This window comes from Aythya marila (assembly GCF_965140915.1).
Source record: "Aythya marila genome assembly, chromosome: 1".
Lineage (NCBI taxonomy): Eukaryota > Metazoa > Chordata > Aves > Anseriformes > Anatidae > Aythya > Aythya marila.
Window position 1 is genome coordinate 80,741,729 of NC_139042.1, and position 21,190 is coordinate 80,762,918.

The 21,190-nt window shown below is 41.8% G+C and overlaps 1 protein-coding gene across 3 annotated transcripts in view; it reads left to right on the plus strand.

Moving 5' to 3' along the window:
• The first annotated feature begins 1,636 nt into the window (after window positions 1–1,636).
• The window catches only part of CDKL5 (cyclin dependent kinase like 5), a 130,649-nt gene continuing 111,095 nt past the window's right edge, over window positions 1,637–21,190 (plus strand). For all 3 annotated transcript variants that reach the window (XM_082779582.1, XM_082779584.1, XM_082779583.1), the window contains exon 1: window positions 1,637–1,703. The gene's annotated coding sequence lies outside the window, so the exon portion shown is untranslated. The remainder of the gene's footprint in view (window positions 1,704–21,190) is intronic.

Consider the following 21,190-nt stretch of genomic DNA (forward strand, 5'->3'; position numbering starts at 1 on the left):
ATGGCCAACCTGACAAGGAGCCAGCTAGCGCCTGTGGGACCAAGGAAGGAATCGAGGCAATCTGGCTGCCTTCTTCATGCATTTCTCTCTGGCCTGGATCACTCCATGCCCCACTCTGGAGTCCCTGAAAAAGTGACACTTAGGTGGTCCAAACTTGGGCATTTTCCCCTCCTTTGTATAGGAAAAATGCCTAAAACCAGCATCTTATTATGAATGAGACCCACTTCTTATTTGTATTCAGAGTCACATATGGTTATTTTACCTGGTAAACCATATTTTTTCCTATTTTAGTGACTTGGTGAAGTCTAGCCTAGCTTCTCACAAGAAAACCTTCATTATAGACCATGACACGTGTCAGAAGAGAGGGGCTTGAGCTCCACACCCATGCCTGATTGGCAAGGGTTCACCTTAGAAAATTCTGACTTTTTGGCTGTGTGAAATGAGCCTCGAGCTCTTGGAGGCAGTAAACAAAGAGCTGTTGTGCTCTGACATTTCTGTCATAACCACAAGGCGAGGGAGAACAATGTTATTATGAATATATTGAAGAAACCCAGAAGACAAGTGGGCTGTGATATCTGATTTCTGGCATGTAAACTTTGGCCTTGTTAAAGCAGAGCTCAAGACGAACGTTTCTTACAAAGCGTTTTATCCGCTCTATCAGGCAGCGTATTGTGAGAAACACCCAAACCCAGGCAGCTCTCAGTAAAAATAGTAACTACAGCATGTCAGTGTGCGAAAACGGTTACTTGTGAGAAGCACTGTAGGAAAATAAAATTGTTTTTGTGGAGTTTTGTACAAAAAAATGCACTCAGGCTTTGCCACAGCCACGCTCCTGTCTCCGTGTTCTCACGGGAACTCGACACGCACCACCACGTCGCTTACAATCTGGCCTCACATGAAAACGACGAGACACACGGATAGAAGGGAAAAAAATAAAATTGCTCTAATTGCTAGCATATGTCACCGGAAGCTCGGTTCGTTATTTTTGAGCGTTAAGTCGTTTATCTTCGTTTGTAACCGGTAGCACCACTGCCTCCCGTCCTGGAGCCAGCACAGGCTGAGAGGAGTAATTAAGGACCACAAAAGGCGTTGGTGATGTACAGAGTGCGAACACTGGTAGCACACTTATTACGTTTAGTCAGCGGGGTTGTATCTTTATTTAAATTCAATTTAAATTTTTGAGTTATGATTATGGGCAAGGATGCTGGGATCACTGCTGCCCCTGTCACTTGTTCCTGTCACTTGTCACTTGTCCCTGTCCACGTCCCCAGCCCTGTCCCTGTCCCTGTCCCCTGTCCCTGTCCCCTGTCCCTTGTCCCTTGTCCCCTGTCCCTTGTCCCCTGTCCCTTGTCCCCCGTCCCCGTCCCCGTCCCCAACCCGGCCCCGCAGCCGTTGCCCGGCAGCCGCCCGCCACCCGAGCCTGCCGGGAAGGCTGAGGGGAGAGGCGGTGGCAGCGGTGGCAGGCTGACGGCCAGCTCCCATTGGTGGAAATTTACAGAGGGCGGGGCTTGGGGCCGGCTCCCCGCCCTGCTATTGGTGGGGCGAGGCGTCAGTCCGGGCGCGGGGGCGGGGCGGGGCGGCTAGCGGCTTGCGTTGAGAGGCGGGGGGAGCGCGGCCAAGGGGCGGCGGCGGCGGCGCGGCTGTGAGGGGAGCGGCGGAGCCGGCGCCGATCCGGAGCGGAACCGGAGCCGATCCGGAGCGAGGTAGGGGCGCGGGCTGGGGAAGCGAGCCGCCGGCTGCCAGCCCTGCCGGGTGCCGGGGTGGTGGTGGCTCCGTGGCTGGAGCGAGCGGCGCTGCCCGCTGCCGTTCGCCGTCCCCGGGGGGCGTTGGGGGTGATTTTTTTTTTCCCCCAAATTTTCCCCGTTTGGGGGGGGGTTGGGGGTAACGCCCCGGCCGTTAAACGGCCGCTCAACGCCTCAGCCAGAGCCGGCGGAGGGGCTGGGCTGCCTTTGTGCGTGCGGCGGGGAGGAGAGGAGGGGGGAAAAAGAGAAAAAAAAAAAAAAAAAAAAAAGAGGAAAAAAAAAAGGGAAAAAAAGGCTATTTTTATATATATATAAAATATACCTGCCCGGAGTGGGAGCACGGAGCGCCATTTTAATAGGTGGAGGTGTATCGCCTGCTGCCATCGCGCCCACGCAGCTGGGGGCAGCCTGTGGGAAATGGCACAATTTGGGGATGGGGATGGTGGTTCCCCCCCCCCTTAATCCCCTTAATTGGGGTGCCTCTGGCCGGGTATGGGGCAGAGGGCACCTCTGGGAGCCCACCCCAGCCTTATTTGTCAGGGTTTCCCCCCAAAATGCGGCGTTTGCTCAGGGTTGCGTGGGGGTCGTGGCGATGCTGAGGTGCCTTGGGGTGGTGCTGAGGTGCAGGGGAGCTGCGCTGCATGCGGGGGGGGGGGGGAAAGAGCGAGGAGGAAAGGGGCAGCCTAGAAGCAGCAGCGATCACTTGCTGCAAGATGCGAGTGCTACACCCGTGTCTTGCACCTAGGGCTGCCAGGGCTGAGACCTGCGGCTGAGAGCAGCCAGCATCACTTAAAACCACACACGTTTCATATATACATATGACGCCTCACTTCCAAGTGTTACATCTCACAGCCAGCGTTATTGGAACGTCAACCGCTTCAGCGAATCTGATATACGGTGTTGCTCCATGTCAGGTATTTTTATCGTGTCAGCCTCCAAAACCAAATCTAAACCCAGAAGTTCATTTTGCTTCCTGCCTTTTGTCTCACTTTGCAACCAGTTTTATCGAACCTGTTAGCGTTGCAGGTGGTACGTTCTGCCTCGTTTCTTAAAGCTCGAGGTGTTTAAACAAAGAATTTGCAGTTCTGTTTTAACGCTCTTTGTGGATCCTTCTAGTTTAGCCCCAAAATGATGAGGAGAAAATGCCCTTTGAGGTTCAGGTATTGAAATGTTTACTGTAGCTCTGCGCTCTTAACAAAGCCCTCGAGAATATCAATTTCATAAGTCTTTCTGCAGTGAAATAGCCACAGGAAAACATGAAAAAAAATGCACAGTCGCTGTGAAGAAAATGCCTTTGTTATAAAGAGGTTTGGGTTAGCCTGTTGGAAACTATTATTGGAGAGCTGGTCCAGTTAGCTGTAGTACTAGCGTGGTTTGACACCGGCAGTGGCTATTTCTGTTATGTGCAGCAGGGCTGTGTGAGTGGGAGGTGAGCTGAGGCTGCAAGAACAAGGTGGAAAAAGAGAACAATTTCTATATGCAGGAGGCTCTCTCTCCTATATGAAAAGCCAGTTCTCCTCCATTATAAAAATAGCTATTTATAATGCTGCCTATATATGGACGCTCTCGAAAACCATGCGCGTGTAAGCGTTAGCGTGCTCTCTGGAACACACAATGCTCAGCAGTAGACATCTGGAAGAAAATAACCAGCAATTTTCCTAGGTATTACTTAAATTCTGGACGAGGTACGAGCTCATATTTATGAGATTTTTTTGGAGCATCCATGCTTAATCTGAGCAGAGCACAAATGTGGATCTGCTCTGAAAAAGGGCTGATGTGGAAGGTATGCGAAGGCTCTATGTGCTCGTCATGTGAACGGAACAAGAATGGTGTGCATTTGTCATAACTTATTTTTGAGGATTTTAGAGAATTTTAGCACTACTTTCATGAGCTAAGCCGAACAGCTCTAGGCTTTCATCTTCATTTCCACATCAGGAGATCATGGCAAGAGAATGACCAGTGATGTGCTATAGCTAAAGAATGTATGGGATATAATGAGGAATAGAGTTTATTTCCTGTTTCTGAATGCTGTATTCTGTCTAGAAGGCCACTCTTTGTTCTCTTCCACCTCTGTTTGTTTTACCAGACAATTCAAGGGTTGTACCTTGGTGTCTTGGTGCAAAGGGATTTGTTTGTGAATAGTAATAACAGCTTTCTGCATCAGAAGCAGGGAGAATTAATTTCACGCTATAAATTAAAATGAGTATTAAAACAATACATAATGGCTTTCTGGCTGTACTTATTAGACCATCAGCCCTCTTGCTGAGTCTGCCCAGTCTAATAATATTAAATATCGATGAAGGAGAAATGTTGAACTTGTGGATGTTCGCAATGCTGGTGTGTCCACCTAGATAAAAAGCCTAAGCTTTTTGTTGTTGTTGTTTACGTGACAATCTCAGTATATTTTCCTATCACTGTGCTAAATAAGATAGTGAAATAATTCATAATTATCCTGAAAGCACCACGAGGGGCCAAAATAAATTTAAAAGGTTCTGCGTGCCTTAAACTTTGCTGCTGTAGGAACACTGTGGGTGCGCGCAGCTGCCCACGTTCTCTTTTTTCTTCCCTTCTCTGAGGCAACCATGAGAACCCTGTAGGAATAAGCTAGCCTGCCAAGAGCTGCCTTGCCTGTGTCCCTGGGTTATTTTCAGCAAGAATAACCACCTGAATGTACGGGCTTTCAAGTCAGAGTTGTGCTCTGCTTCTCTCTTCATCCGAAGGGCTGGTACCTAAGTTATGTCTAGGTGCAGTGGAGTTGAAAATAATCCATTGCGTTGGACTTTATTCTTCTTAAAATGAGGAAAACGTGCATGGAATAAACAGTTACAGTTAATACACGATGACTTTCCATAATGCTTGACTGTGATACTGGAATGTTTAGGTCTCCAGAAGCTTTTAATTCTAGCTTTAGTGCAATGAGATTCAGTTTTCTATTGTTATTTCAGAAGAGATGTCGGTGTTCTAGCTTGCCTTCAGGCTTGTCCTTCAAATCTGAGCAGGTTGAGCCTTCCTGTGCTGGAATTGCCCCTTAACGTCTTGAAAATTAACCCTTTTCCCAATGCCTTTTAAATAATAGCATAGCTTAATTTAACATTGACATTTATTTTGGAAGAAGGAAGGTGGCACTCATGAGAAACGGTTGCCTGGCAATACTTAAAAATAAAAATAAAGCCCCCCACCAAATTTAGCCTCTGAGAAAACAAAGCGCGAATCAATTCTTAGCTGAATCACAGTTATGCCAGCCACACAGAGCTCCATTATTCTGCTGAATTGTATCGCTGCCTCTGTTAATCTTTTCTTGCAGATGACTATGGAAATACGGCTGTTATTGGTAACACTGCTCCATTCAACTGAAGGAAAGGGAGGATGTGGCTCAGTAGAATCAAATATTTATTCAACTATTCAGTGTACAAAAAAAGAAAAAATAAATCTTGGAGCTTGAATAGGAAAACAACCCCCCCCCCAGCCTTTTCTTCGTGGTTAGGTGTCAACATTGAAAAGTCCTACTGGGTTGTAGGAATTGTGCGTTCCTAGAGAATTCGGAGAAATGGTTAATGCTTGAAGTTTTTTATTATTATTATTTTGTTTTATGGTGGAAGGTTCTTATTTCGCTTAGTTTGTTAGAGCTGTGCTTTGTTTGCTCTCTCCATCTAACAGCCATTTATAAAGCCCTTTTATTTGAGGCAGGAACCCGTGGTTCTCAAACTCTTGGAAGTTGGCTTTGCGGTATTGATACGGGTTCGTTTATTTTTATTTGGTTCCCATGGAGCTGATAATTTTCTAGGGGTGCCTATCAGGCTCTGAATCACCTGCGGTGCACCAGCTTTACATTGAGCTTAGTGCTTAGGCAGAGAGCAGCTGCTTGGCTGAGCAGTTGCTTGAGCTGGAGCCGGCGGGCAGCTGCTGGAAGGCGCCCCAGCCTCCTCCATCCGTGAGCTCGGGGGTAACTTCGTGAGCTGGCTGCTGGCAACCGGATTGTCGGCTTGGTTATTTATCTTTCAAGCACAGAAATTTGGGAATGAAATTGAAACCTGAGGGAACACATCTGTGTTTATAAGCTCCATGCTTAGTGCTACATTTCCTAATCTGAAAAAGGTCCTTTTATTTTCTGGAGGAGATCCACGTCTCACGAGCTCTCTGTATTTGCCTACGTGTGCGTCAGCACTGTGCTGGTATTGGAATAGCAGAAGGTCCAGCATGCCCTGAATGTTGCAGGCCTGCCGTGCCTGGTGTGCAGGGCTCTCTTTTTCTCCTCTCCCTTTCATCTGGACAACACTTCCAAGACAGTGGTGAAGAGGGAGCTGTGCTCTGATGTGAGCCCTGTAGTGGAAAAGCTTCAGAAGCTTGCTGAAGGACATTGGATATTACTCTATGCTGGCTTTTGCAACCACTGGTGAGAGTGCCTTGCATCTTGTAGCATATCATGTTAATTGCAAGTTCATCGGAGCAGTTTTCCATGAGTACATGTAATGTAGTTTGATCATTCAGCGGCTTCTGAGATGATTTTTTTAAAAAATATATTATGTTTTGGCAATTATCTGAAATAGTAATGAACCAAACGGCATGGAAGGTAGGCATGTGTCACAGTCAGCTCTTCTGTTCTTGTCAGCCACTACACTTGTTCCCAATTTCCGCCAACGTGCTGTGTTCAGTAAAACTTTACAGTAGCTGAAAACAAATTGCAGGAAAAGTTTCCTCTTCTGTTTTTTATTTTGAGCACTTGGCAGCATTTTGTTTACTCCCTGGAGTCACTTAAGCCCGCTCTACAACTATTTGTGCGCATGTCATAAGTTAACATATGTTCAACTTGAGTCGTATTGCTTATGGAGAAGTGTGTGCGGGATTGGGGCCCGTCAGACTCGTGTTTTTATATGACTCAAGCCAGGGGTGAAGAGATCTTGGACCTGTCAAAACATACAGCATCTCGTATAATATGTGAAAATGTTTTTAATCTCACATCTTAACTGGGATGTCAAATTCATATTGTTCAGGCTAGTTGATAGACGTACTGGCAGCTCTTAAGTATTTTCTGGGTTGCTGGAGTAGGGGATGGGTACAGATTTGTGGTAACTTAGAGTTTGCTTTTCATGTTAGGTACCAATAGAAATATTTTAATAATAATAATAAAAAAAAGAATTATGTATAAAACCCCTCATCCAATGGTTAAAGCCGTTCATTAATCAGAAAGTAAGCAGTTGTCCTAGCAGTGACGAGAGATGTTAAGATTTCACTCAGGATGAATCTCAGGATGTGGACTTCTCTTAGCGATATCCTTTGTGACTGCTGGGTGGACGTTGACTGAAGCGAGGTTATGTATTAGTAAGTATAGAGTAAAACCTTCCTTGGCCTTTTTGCTGCTGTTTTTAATCTGATTGTGTGGGGTATCTTGAAGTCATACTTGTCATCAAGATGTTGGAGGCCTATTTCATGCTTTTTAGTTGTTCAGCAAGAGGAATTCCTGGTGGCTTGCTGCTTTTTTGGCAGTGCCTTGTGCATTACAAGGCAGCTCTCCTGTAAAACCTCCCTAATTGCACGTGCACGCAGAATCTGGGTTCTGTTTGGAAGGGAGCTCGGGAGGCTGTCTGGCTAGGCCTTCTGCTCAGAGCAGTGTTTTCATAAAGATATATATATATTCCTGAATATTTCTATATATATATTCCTGAAATATCAGTAGGGAGAGGTTGTGTGAAATTTACGCTTTCTTCTCCCTTCACGACACCTTCACTATGCTATACTTGCTTTAATGGCACTGCTGCATTAGCTTCCTTTGAGCACTTGGGAGGAGAGTTGCAGCCAAAAAGAAGCAAATGTGTTGGGTGCAAGAACATCTTTCTTTTTTTTCTTGTTGACTCAGATTCCCTCCCTTCTTTTCTTTTCCTGCTGTTAATCTGCAGCATGAACAATGTTGTCATCTGCTTGTTTGCTTAACCTTGGCAAAAATATTTCCAGTCTTCCTTGGCAGCAAAGGATGGAGTTCCAGTATGTCCAAATCTACCACTCCAGCCAAGTTCATGTAGTAGGTTGTTGTCTACCTTTAAAAACAACAACAACAAAACAACCAAACGAACCAAAAAAATCCACCTTCACCTTAACTAATCCTTGTATGAAAACACCTACACGGAGTCTACGCTCACTTCAGAAGTTTCGTGCCTCAAAAACTTGAGCCTACCTTATGGACCTCTTCACACATTCCTGATCCATCTGTTTATCTAGCACAGCTTCTCCTCCATCTCTTCACACAGTCTTAGGCTGTTGAAATGCAAGCCGCCTTTGCAGTTCCTTTAATTGGTGGTAGGCTTTCTTTACTTTCCTACATCTTTCCATATTTTGTAAAACACAGGATTTTGGGGTGGTTTTCTTCTTTTCTCCTTTTTGTTGGCATTATTATCACAAAGGATTTTAAAAATTATATGTCATTATGATGTTTTTAAGCAACCATTATTTTTCTACTTAGCTGTGAAATCTTGTTTGGGTACAGCTTGTGTTTTGAGACAGTTATTTATGGAGCACGGTAGCGGTGCATCGTGATGCACAGTCAGTGCTGTGTTGATCCAGTGAGTCTACAGGCTAAAGCTACTACTTCATGCTCTATAGCATGTTATAAACCAGAAAACCTTGATGCAGGGAGTGGCTAGGGCTGACGGCGTGCTTTGTGGAACAGGTGGGACTTGAAAGTCTTAATTTAGTTTGAGGGAAGGGCGTTTATGCAGTTGCTCCATCTGTCCATCCATCTGTCCACTAGCTTGTCCTCCCACCCCACCCGTAACTTCTGAGCCACTTGGTCAATTTTTAGTCAGCTTTGGGTGAGGGGTGGTGTTCTCCTACTCTGATGCAGCCATCCAGGCCTCAAGGAAACAAGGAAGAGAGAGTGGGCAAGAAATGGGCATCTTGGTTTGTGCATGCCTGTGGTCAGACTCTACCAATGCACGTTGCTTGCAGGCCACTGAGCAAAGTAAAGGTCATATGGAAAGCAGGAGAGATGTGAAGCTGTTGTGACAGATTATTTTGTTATATATGTGTGTGTAGGATATCATAGGGGTGATTTGGGGATGCTGTGCTCATGGGTGGCAATGGGACCCGGGGTTGTGGAAGGCCTGTTTGATGCTGCCTGACATAGGTTATGCAGAAGGGTAGCTTAAGCGTTTAATGAGTTTCTCATCTTTAAAGGAATTGTGGGGAGGTTGTTCAGTTAAAACCTGTCACGAAGAACAGGAAAAAGGAGAGAACTGCAGGCAAAACGTCGTCTGATGTATGTGAGTAAGGGATGGTGCATATCCTACAAAACTGGGGACAGAAACATGAGCTGGATGCAGGAGGAGGAGTGGCAGCCAACCAGGAGGAACTTCAGACGTGGAACCTTGTGTATAAAACAGTGTGTGTGACAGAGCTCCTATAGCACAGCAAAACGAATTGTCACTGGAATGTGTCAGGTCACTGAAATGTGTCTTGAAAAACTTGCAGAGCTGAAATGCCTTGTGTGCTTCAGGATTTCAAGAATTCGTTGACTTCCACGCAACAAATTGGTTGCTTGACTTGCTTTAGAAACTATTTATAGCTGTGTTAGAAATTAAAAACAAATTTCAGTGTGAAGGTGCCAGCGTGGGACACCCACAGCAATAAGAAGAAAACAGGATTCTCAGAAGGTGAACCTTGACTCTGCTTTTCCTAACCACATAGCTGTTCCTGTTGTTTGGAGATCTTTAAAAACTTCAATAAATGCTGTGCACATTGATGTTTTAATTGCCTAAAACTCTGTGAATGAGCAGCGTATTTGAAAAACATGGCCTTACTTTGTCAGCATCGTTGTTTTTTAGTTGCTTCTGCTGACTCAAATTGTGACTCAGAAAAAAAAAAACACACAACAACACAACACATGTATGCTTGTAGTTGATTTGTTTGAAACTTAGGATTATTTTAGCTCTAAGTCTGGGCACTGAGAGATTTATTTATTTATTTTTTTTCCTCATGGGGTAAATCAAACTTTTTTTTCTTCCCTTATGGGGTAAGTCAAACTTGTCTATACAAGTTACAACAATATGCAGCGACTAAAAGCATGTTGCAAATGTGCATGGATGAGGGGAGATAGGAAGGTTTTTGTATTAAGGCCAAAGCTTGCTCGGCTTTGATCATACAAAGAACTGAACAACCCTGGGAGGCCAGGAAGCCCGTCCTGTATTTTTCCACACCAGTAAAATGGGTGACCTTTTGTGTGACTGTTCCAGTTACATTCACTTAAAATAACGTTTGAGCTATTGTTGGCTGTTCCACTGGAAATGAAATGGCAGATCAAGCTTGTTAGCTTGCTCTTCTTCAAAGAAATTGACAATGAAGAAATGTGCTGTCCTTTCAAATAATTAGCCTACATCAAGCTTTAATGCTAGTGAAGAAAGGTGGTTTAACTATAGGAAACGTGAATCAATTATTTTACTCAAGCTTTATTTTCTCCCTTTAACATCAGCAGTTACGTGATTTTTAAGTACAAGTTCTTACAAACACTTTAATAAGTAAGATTTTAAAAGAATTACGAAAACAGTAGTTGCAGTTCTCACTTCGTTACTGTCAAACTTCTCATGGATTTATCTTACAGTGCTTAGGATTTAGTACAACTTTTTGCTCAGTTCTTGAATTTTGCTTGTTGGTTTTATTTGTGATTTCTCTTTACTTTTGTAACTACCACTGCACTTCACAAAGAAGAGTCGCTGCCAAAATGCGAACTTCCATGCTCTGTGCACCTTTCCCGTCCAATAAATACAACATAGCACCAGAATTATGGAATGACTTAATAAAATATACGAAGGCAGTGGTGTGGGTTGTGTAATTCATGAAAATAAGAATGTGGGTTTGTACTGTAAAATCTTTGGGGCCGGGGCTGTATGATGGGACCCCAATCCTAATTAGTGCTTATGGAAGTTGCTGTAGGAATAGTTGTGTGGTGAATGCTGTACCAAGAAATTGCTATGATTTTTTTCCACCTATTGCAAATGTAAGTAATCAAAAAGGAAAAACACTATTTTCTATCTTCAAAGCTCTGTTTGAATACGGTACTGCGAATTTGGTAGCAGAAGCAGGGATGGAAGCGGGATGATTTTGCTGGGTGCATGTACAGGTTTCTCATCTGCTCTGGAGCCCTGATGTGGGAGAGCTGGGCACTGTGTGCCAGGGAGGAGCGTGTGCTTTCTGTTGGGCTACGTGGCTAGGAAGGATCAAGCACAAAGCTGTTGAAGGTTGCCTCTGTGCACAGAGCTCCTGCTCACATTCAGCCCTCCTGCCGGGGACAAAATTGCCTGCACTTGCTGTGTGCCACCCATGGAAGTATGCACGGGGCAGCAGGAGCTGTCCTAATGCTTGAGGGGAAGCATTGCAATAGAGCTTTGAACCAGGGAGCTGCAGGTTGAGCTTAATGCTCAGTGTGGGATTTGACAGCTCTGCATCTAGCATGTATATTTGGGCAATGCTAATTTATGGGCTCTGTTAATCCTTGCACAGCTCGCTTGTATCTCTTGCAATGAAAATCCAGTCCACCTGTGAAGCTGAAGTAATTGGGTTTCATTTGAGGTAAAATGATAGATGAAGATGAAAATGGACCTCTAGAATCAATTACTTTTCCGAGACGGATGGTGAATCTTCCCCAACTTTCTTTTCCTTGTCTGATAGTCTTCAGCATTTTATTGAGGAACTGCAGGACAGATTAAAAGAAATTGGAGGCTTTCATATTCATTTCGTATGGCAGACTGGTGGTAAAGGTTCTCTGCCGAAAACCAGAAATAAATTTGAACGCGATGTGAATCGCTTAATGTCTGCCAGTGCCTGGTAGTTATACAGAACAGATTTTCATCATGATACTACAGCAGAAGTGGCATTATAGTACGCTTTAATTTAGAGTTTAAATCCAGAAGCAGAATGTCAGAAGCTGAGATTCGTTCTGACATATAATACCAGTTGCACAAAAATGCTTTTGTCTGGTTGTGTTTTGCAAGTGAAAGCAGAAATATGTTACTGTTAGCATGGTGTGTGATCGTGTCTGGATTCTGCGGGGCTGGTGGTGGAACAGCAAGCAAATGATGCAGGACAAATAAGTATCCGTAGGCTAGAGAAATTCCTCTAGTGCTTGCTCTAAGAATTAGTAAAAGGGTACAAAAATATACAAAATATACAGCTAATGTACCAGGGCTTTAAATATAAATCAAACTTTTTTTTTTTTTTTTTATAAAAATAGATTTTAAGTTGCATAAAGCCTTATTTCATACTGCACTGAATCTAGTTTGGCTGAGAAGCAGCTCTTAGGGAGGTCTTGCTGCTGTGTCCAGTACTAGTGCATGCCACTGATTCTCATGTGGGCCAGCTCTACAGTCATTTATGGTCCTGCAGGTGGGACTGACAGTGGTAATGTATTGATGCTGTTTTTAAAATAATTATTACAAGGAGTGTACCTTGTCTATATGCCTTTTATTTTTGCTACTTAAGAAACAGAGATGACAATGTAGTGCAAACAGCTTATTTTCTCCCTTTTTTTTTTTTTTTAAGGAAATTGGAAGCACTCATACAAAAGCCACAGCTTATATCGAAATTTCTATCCTTTAAATGTGCCTCCAAAACATGTGAAATGAAGAGGAATGATCCAAATGGTGTGTAGAATACAGCAACACGAAGGGGAACCTTTTAAAATCACTTTCAAGGAAGTCTTCTGCTGGAATATAATCATACCAGATTACTTTTTCAAATAATTTCTTCAGCTTTGATAAGTCATCTTACCTTTTATCTAATTAAATGAAGTAGTTATTCTTTTCAGGCATTGTTCCTCAACAATACAAAGCAAAATAATATATGGTGGGCTTGTCAGCTTTATACTTGTTGTAAAGCATCTTAATGAATTCTAATAATTCCACCTGAGAAAAATAATACTGCTGTTTAATTAATAGCAAAAACAAATCATTGGGAAAGGAGAGACATAGTTAAATTACTCTTTAAAAAAAAAAAAAAAGTCTAAAGCAGGTGTGGAGCAATTGCACTGCAGTAACTGAGAGAAGTGTTGTCTCCTTGAAGGAGAAACACAAAATACATTTACAAATTGACTTTGAGGAAAGCTGTCAGTAGTGGGGTGAGAATACTGTGCCTGTGTTAGTGATGTTGGGTACAGCTGTGATTGCAGCATTTTGGGAAAAAAAAAAAAAAAAAAAAAAAAAAGGAATATAAGGCAAGATATCAACTGGACTAAATTCCAGATGAGTAAGAGTTATGAATCTGAGAAAATCAAAATCTCTTGCTTTCCTGTCTCTTTTGGTAGAAGCTGCAAACTTCCTGAACTGTATCTGAACTCATGGTGTGGTTTTCACCTTTGCTTGCCTCTCTTCTGCTGTGGTCGGGGTGATGCCTTTGTTCTTCATATACCACTGTTCATATAGTGCTGTTTATACCCTTTTGAGGTAGAGGAATGGCTGGTGTTTTCTTTGACACCTATTGGTAATGATTAGTTGAGGATGTACTCGTTCGAGTAGCCCCTTTGCAAAACAAACAGATGAGATTTCCTCACCTCTCAGTGTATGGCAGTGCTGTGAGCTATCCCTGCGTTGTGCTCCTTGCTGATGAGGCACGACTTAATTGAGCTGGAAGATGCTAACAGCACAAGTCCTTCATCTATTCTACTTAAGACACCTGGAAGGAAAACTTAAGTAGAAACAAGTTTTGCTGGTGGATGATTAGGCATTTTAGGCAGATTTTGCAGCTTTGTCAATGGCCTGAGTTGGGGTGCTCTGGGGACCCCCAGGAGAGTCACTGTGCCTGTCTCTGTGCGTCGGAAGTTGTTCGAAGCTGCCTTTGTTTTTTTTTTTTTTTTTTTAATTAAATTACAATTTCTTGACTCAGAGCGTTTGAGATTACTGAATAGGAACCAACACAAAAGGCTTCCTAGGTTGTAGGCTACAGTTAAGCTGGAGTACTGAAGTAAGCTGGGATCACTTTTCACTGTTAATTGCTATTTCTCCTTAGAAGTTCCAGTCATTTATCCTTTGCTGTGCTTTCATCCATTTATATTTAAAAGATGAAAGCTGAGGATGGTTCCTCTGGATTTTTGCTTGTGATTAGTGACAAGTGACTTGTTTCTGTATTAGAAATACAAACAGTTCGATTGTTTTGCATTTTTGCTTCGCTGTTGCAGTTTTACAGAACCTTGCAGGGTCTCATTTCTTGTTGGAAAATATTGCTCAAATTTTGAGTGGCTAACTCTTAATAATTTGTATTAATAAAGATTGCTGTTTTATGCTGAGATTTGCTTGGAATAAGTGTCCTTATTTGTAGGACCTCAGTACGTCTTTTGGTGAACCTCCAGAATGTCTGATTAAAAATCGGTCATAGAAATGTTTTTTTTGTGTGACTTTTCTCCTTTAGGATTGCTGTCAACAAAAGGGCGGTTGTTGAGTGGTGTAAATTTAGGAAGTGCATGGGGATAGAGATTGCTTTACCTATTACCAATAATTATTTTAATGCGAAGATGAAGGTTGGGTACTGTCTGCGTTGTTTGTTAGAGTTTTCAGATGCTTTTCAGTAGCTTAAACGTTGATTCTAGAAATTGCTGGGATGGAATGCTGCTTTTTTTTTTTTTTTTTTTTTTTGTTAAGGCTTTGTCCTTGATGCTGATGAATATTAACCAAAGAGCTTTGAGTTCTTTTCCAACAACTGTATTTGTAGTGGACATTAATAAGTGACTGTAGTAGACATTAGGAGTTGGATCTCATGGCTCTTTTGTACCCAAATTCACTGTGTGCAGAGAGATTAGGTGGTTTATCATCTCACCTCTCCCAGTTTGCTAAAGAGAAAAACAGCCCCAGCACCACACTGAAATACACGTGTTTTTTGTCATACATTCAGCAGTTTTATTCTAATTAGGATACAAAACCCCTCTATGATCTTCGTAATATTTTTTTCCTGAAGGTTAAAGGTCTAATAGTAGCTAAGTCATACTTACACAAACTTTACCTTTCACACTTTGTAGCTCAGTTATACTCCTGTGTTAGAAGAAGTAAAAAAATGTCTCTTTATTATAAAATATGCAGGTGGTGTATGGTTGGGTTTAAGCAATAATTAACTAATGAGATGATAGAATGTGGAAGTGTAAGAGGGGAATCATGCTTATGAGAACGGAGGCGGTATTTTTTTCCCCTGTAATACAGCTATAAAAGTATCTTACAAATACCATACTAAGGAACAGCAGGCTAATTTTCTTTTCCAACAGTGGGAAATAACTCTTTAAGTGAGATCTGCCGTTAAACCCCATTTTACAGACAGCTTCATCTCTGTTCTTGAAATTTCCAGTGTGGGTTATTCCGTTCCTTAGGCTTCTGTGGTTCTGCGCTTTTTTGTGTGACTTTTGCAAATGTCAATTAGGGAGGGGAGAAAAAAAATCTTGGTTGGGAAAAATCCTGGTGAAATATAAAGCTCAACACTTCTGTGTTTATTTTAGCAATAAAATTTAAGAACTTCGCTCTTAGATGCCAGATGTGCGCTCTGTCAAGTTGGAATAGATAAAACTGTCACTCTGTGCTGTACATACAGTCAATGGGGCAAAAAAACATGTATAAACTTGACTTCATCTGTTTTTCTGTGAAGTTGAATGCCTGCCTTTGTTAAATAAATTGCACTGAATTTTGAAATGCCTAGTATCAGGTTAGACGGTTACTTTCTGACAAATAGTCCACTCGTGATACAGAAATACTCTGTATGTTTTATAAATGCAAAGTGATCTTAAGGGAAGAAGACTTGTATGATGTGTGAGATTTTCATCTTTGTTTTTTTCTTACGTTGCCAATTTTTTTCTCCCCAAATGTGCTTTCTTTTGAACCTCTTCAGTTGTAGTATTAAGGAAGATCATTGCCATAAGTTTCAGAAGATGCTATGTTTTTATCAGTTGATTTAAAAAAAAAAAAAAAAAAAAAAAGGACTGAAACTAATGAGCCACTTGTCTTTTTTCTCCTGCTGCTTTTGCGACTGTTACCTTCAGGTGATATTTGCAATACACAGTGAAATTGTAGAGAATAAAAATCTCTAGCCTCGCTTTTTTGTTCGGCTTGAAGATGTGGCTGTGATAGTTTATCCATAATGTGCAGTAATAAATTGCGGTACTGAACTAGAACTATTCCCCAAAGGCTTATTTATTGCCAGGTGCCCAGGAAAACACAGAGTGATGCAAGGTTTTGAGAAAGCAAATCATGCTTTCTGCACAGGAAGCCTATCTGAAATTGACGTGAAAAGCTGATCCTTGTTTCAGATGGGATGATTATGCATTGATCTTTACTTTGACTTACTAAAGAAAATGTATGTATTATTTAAGATCGTCTCTTCTCACAAGGCATGGATAAGTTATTTGGTGGTGAATATTGGTTTGTATTGTACATGTCCTGTCTGTGCTACTGGATGCCAATACACTGAAGGATCAGCGTAACAGTAATTTGTTGCAGAGAGTCAAAAAGGGTTACTGTAGTTTGGACAATGCAAATCTGCAAAAACTAAAGAGGCTAAAGGCTTCTTTAAAGACTTAAGCAGATTAGAGATGTGCAGTTTAATTCTCAAAACTTAAACGAGAGTATCTCAATATTGAAATTGTTGAATTTTAGAACAATAAGGGAAAGAAAGAGAATTCTTTTTTATAAGTTTGTTTCATGTAGAAAAAGCCTGTGCAACATTGTGCTATTTTTCCATTTCCTTCCTCCCCACCCCCCGCTTGCTCAGCTCCCCTTTTGGGCTAAAAGTCCTAATTCAGCGCTGTAGCTGAATTGCTCCACTTACCAGCACTGCCTATGGTAAAATGAGAATAATCACTCATGACTACATGCAGTCAGAAGAACAGGGATAAACTGTGGCTGGAGCTATAATTTAATCACTTTGGAAATTTCTAGGTTCCTATGTTCCTTCAGACAGCACTTGAGCCAATTCTCGGTGTTCAGGAAAAGCAACCTGAAACTGGGTTGCTCTGGAGCACCCAAATTGTGCTCAGCTTCACGTGAGCTGCTGGAAATGAAATAAATGTAACCTATAACCCTTTGCTGGCTCCTCTGGGATCTGAGCCTTTTCTCCTGACATTTGAGCATCACTCGGCTTTGTGGCCTCTTATTAATGAATGAAGCATTTTTAGGAAAAAAACCAAACATGTATAGTTGAGTCATTGCTTGGTCTTTTTGCATTAACAGTCGCAACTGTTGGTTAGCGAAGGAAGATTCGTTTTCAGCTTGTTCTGTTCCCTAAAGCTGTACTCATTTTACCACGAGCTAAGACTAATAGCATGTAAGCCCGGGAGTAACTACTGTAATCAACTGCTTTAGTCTGCTACAAGCCAATTTATAAAATTTCACTCAGCAATTTGTGTTGAAAGGATGATAACCTGAATTTTGAAAGAAACTGATTTTTAATCTGCATTTGGTGAATAATCCTTGAATTAAATGGCCCTTCTTACCACTGTCTTGCTGTCAAATGATGGCCTTTTTAGCTTATGGGCTGTGTTGGGAAATGGCTTTGATTTATTCAGAGTGCACAGAATAGGACTGTGCTGAAGCCTAGATTTGAGGCAGAGGTTATTTGACTTGAGCACGAGGAGGACACTAGGAGGTTTGGGGGTGTCTGTGTGGGAGAATATTTGGGGGAATTGTCTTCACATGGAAATCAGATGCTGGATTTAGTAGACCTGTGGCCATAAACGTGTAGCTATGTCAGTGTTGTAGGAAGGCTGGGTCTTTAAAGGCCCCATGGCTGAGGCACGTGGCAAAGCTTCATGCAGACTTGTGCAATGTCACCGGTTCCACAAATCTTTGAATTAACTACAGTCAGCAGATCTTACCAGTATTAAGGATCCACTTTTGGTTAAAAAAAAAAAAAAAAAAAAACCAAACCCCTAGGAGCATCTGAAGGTGCATAGAGAGGTTTCAGTAGCATTTGCTCCTTCCTGTAGAGGAGCAGATCCTATGGTTATGAGAAGTGCGTGATGCTTTTTTTTTTTTTTTTTTTTTTTTTTTTTGAAGATGCTGCCTGTTTTCTGTGTGTCTGGAGATGCCTGGTGAGGGAGGGAGTTCGGAAAGATACTGAGAATTTGGGTACCTGGATGTGGTGATTGACTCTCAGGTCTCTAGTCTGGTTCTGTATTTAGCAGATACTTTTTTGAGGGTTACAAATAAGATTTTTACTCTCCTCACTTAAAGTCTAAATTTGTAGTAATGAGAAATGTTTTAACCAAGTCAAAAAGTTAAGATGATTCTCAAGGAAGGCGGGAGGACCAGAGCTAGAAGCAAATAGAGGAGGAAAAATAACCTTATCCTTCCCTGCCCATAAAAGGGAGAGTAGGCGATTAGTTGGTGTTTACTTTGTTTTCACATAGATGTTTTGGAAGTACCAGTTCTACCATTGCTCGAGCTGCAAGTCCTGTGCCTGGCTGTTCATTCTGTGAATCCCTGGTGAATCAGAGTTTTGCTTTAACAGGGAAGGTCTGGCTGTTCACGTCCCTCTTCCAAGCATATAAATACTGAGGGAGCTGCCAAGATGTCATCCATTTCCTAATGGTGAGAAGTACTGTAGCTGCCTTCAGAAATTCCTCAAGCAATTCTAGATAAGGAATTTGCTAACTGAAGTTGTCTAGTTTTCTTTTTTTTATATACATACTATAATAATTGCATTACATGATGCAGATCTTCAGTATTAATGTGGAAGAAGCTGTGTGTATTAAAATTGCTTCGTTAGTAGTCCTTTCATCAGCATTTAAAGGATGTCATAAGTGGATCGTATTTTATTGTGAACAGGATGGAGGGATTTGAGGCTACTGAAACTTTAGGAACCTGAGAAAGAGAGATCTTCTCATAATCCATTCTGGTGGGGGTAAAGTCATGGTGATGAGAGCCATAAGCAGGTCAGAGGTGGTAGTTTGAGTGTCACCTGTACACTGTTTGAGTGTACACTGCAGAAGAGTCATAAATATACTTGGAGTTGGGCAAGCAGTGAGAAGGCAAAATGCTGTTGTTTCTGTGGGAATGAAAATACACGCTCTGATCCCTTCCAGTAACTTCTCACTGAAATCTTTTCTCTTTCAATGTTCAAAATAGTAAACTCTAGTAAATTTTCTTCATTTCCAGGACAAATTAAAAACCTAAAGTCCTGAGAGGACCATGAAGCATCGAAGCATTTTCATACATTTAGTTGACAGTTTCATCAGTGTCCGGCTTGTAAGTCTGAGGGCTTTTACGGCACAGTAGTCTGACTTCTATTCCACAGTGTTTTGTCATTGCTTTTTAGACTTGACAGTATTCTCTTTATAATGCAAAGTAGAAAACTTGAACAGCTAATAAGTCATCTGCTATTACAAAAAAGAAAAAGTCACAAGGGCTAATACACTGGTGAGGCAATCCCTGGTAACCTAGAATGTCCTGAGCAGTCGTTTTGGGCTGCAACATCTTCAAAGAATGTTAAACTTTATCTTGTATCTCCATCTTATTTTCACAGTCAAAATAGCATAGCTCCTGTTGCTTTTTCTGGCATAGGAAGCTAGCCCAGCGAAATCATTCCGTTCCTGGGGGCCTCTAAGAGGGATCATTAAGTAAAGAAATCATTACCTTTGTCTTAGCATTTTGGCCGTGAACTTTATTTCAAGACAAAAGTTGTAATTGCTGTTCCATCCCGGAAAATCACAGCCATTTGTGAATGTTTGCCAAAATTACTTGCTGTTGTGCTATGCACAGAAGCATCAACTGCACTACATTATGCAACATAACAAACTGGTTTCTTGAATATAGAAGACGTGGGGAATAAAGAAGCAAAGCTATTTGTTGTGTTTTTTTGTTCTTTTTGTGTTTTTGTTTTATATTTTTTCCTGTAGAGGAAGATAAAAAGAAAGCCTCTGAAAATTCAGAAGACTGTTTACGTTGAAAGAACAGCTAATTGACCTTCAGCAGAGACAAGATCAGCAATACTGTGTTTAAGAACTCTCTTGGCTTAGGCATGTTGGGACAGAGGGTAGCAATGATTAGAAAACTAATAGCTGCCTCGAAGAAGTTCGAGAACGTTAAAATGGAGGAGTTAACCATGAACCAGGACGCTGTAGGGAGAGGTCATGTGAACACGTGGAGTTTTGCACTCCTCCTGTCCAATTTGAGAAATGCTTTCCTGTTTTCCGTGTAATACCATAGACCATAGTCTTCGGAGAACTCCAGAAGTGTTGTGGTATTAGAGACTGGAAGGCACCTGTGGAAATTCAAGACCTGCTCAAGCCAGGTCACCTAGATCTGATGATCACCTAGATCTGGTGATCACCTAGAACCTGTTGCTCTATCGCAAGGTGAGGGCTTGTAATAATTTAATAATTACAATTAATACTGACTCTTAGATTTTTGATTTAAAACTTTGACTTCTGTGGTGGTTCTTGGACCAATTTTGTGTGCTTTTCTTTTTTTTTTTTTTTTTAAATCTCAATATTGTGGTTACGGATTTTTACTAAGATGTGTTTTCAGAAGTGAAAGTCTAAGATTCATTTAATCCTATCTGAAAACAGCATACGAATGCTTCATAAAATCCCATAACCTGTCGTCAAATGACCTTGAAAAGTTATCTGAATCTAAATGTCACTGAACCAGTTGTTGCACTTCATTTGGTTTTTAAATTTGAAGAGAAAAAATCTCCCGATCTCCAGCTTGAGGTGCACCCTGTTTATTTCGCTTGTATTCTGGAAGTGCAGTGAATGACTAAGGAGAACGTCTGAGCATTTTTTCCTCAGCTGTCAGTGGTTCACAGATGTTGCTTATGCAGTTACAAACAGGGTTGCTCAGCAGCTTATAATCTGATCACAAGGCACTACCATATTCTTTTCAGTCTCACAAATACATGTTCAACCTGCAGCTGGTTAATTAGCTCTTAAGCAGTTCCTCTGTAATTCATTGGTAAACTCTGCTTATTTTCTGTCTGTGGGTTAAGCTTCTGAATTAACAAAATGACAAGAGGAGCATCACAATCTTCTCGATGTGGTGACAATGTTGAGAGCAAATGGGTTATTTTATGGCAGCATGCTCTGCAATCTGTATTTTTAATATCGGAGGTGTGAGTTTTCTGAAGATTCTCACCATGAACAGGCAATGTTTTTTTTTTTTTTTTTTTTGTGTGTGTGTGAGATTACCATGGTGATCAAGTAGGTTGTGGAGCACAGTGAAATACCTTTTTCCAGTTTATGAGCTGAGGAGAATAGGAGGTTCTGGGAACCCCCGCAAGGAGCAACTGACATCGTGTAGCTGGGCTTGTGCAAAGCATTTGGTACTGTCCCACATGGCGACCTTGTCTCCAAATTGGAAGGACATGGATGTGATGGTTGGACCTCTCGGTGGGTAAGGAATTGGCTGGATGGTCGCACTGAAAGAGTTGAGGTCAACGACTCAATGTCCAGGTGAGATCAGTAACAAGTGGTGGTCCTTGGGGACCGGCACTATTTAACA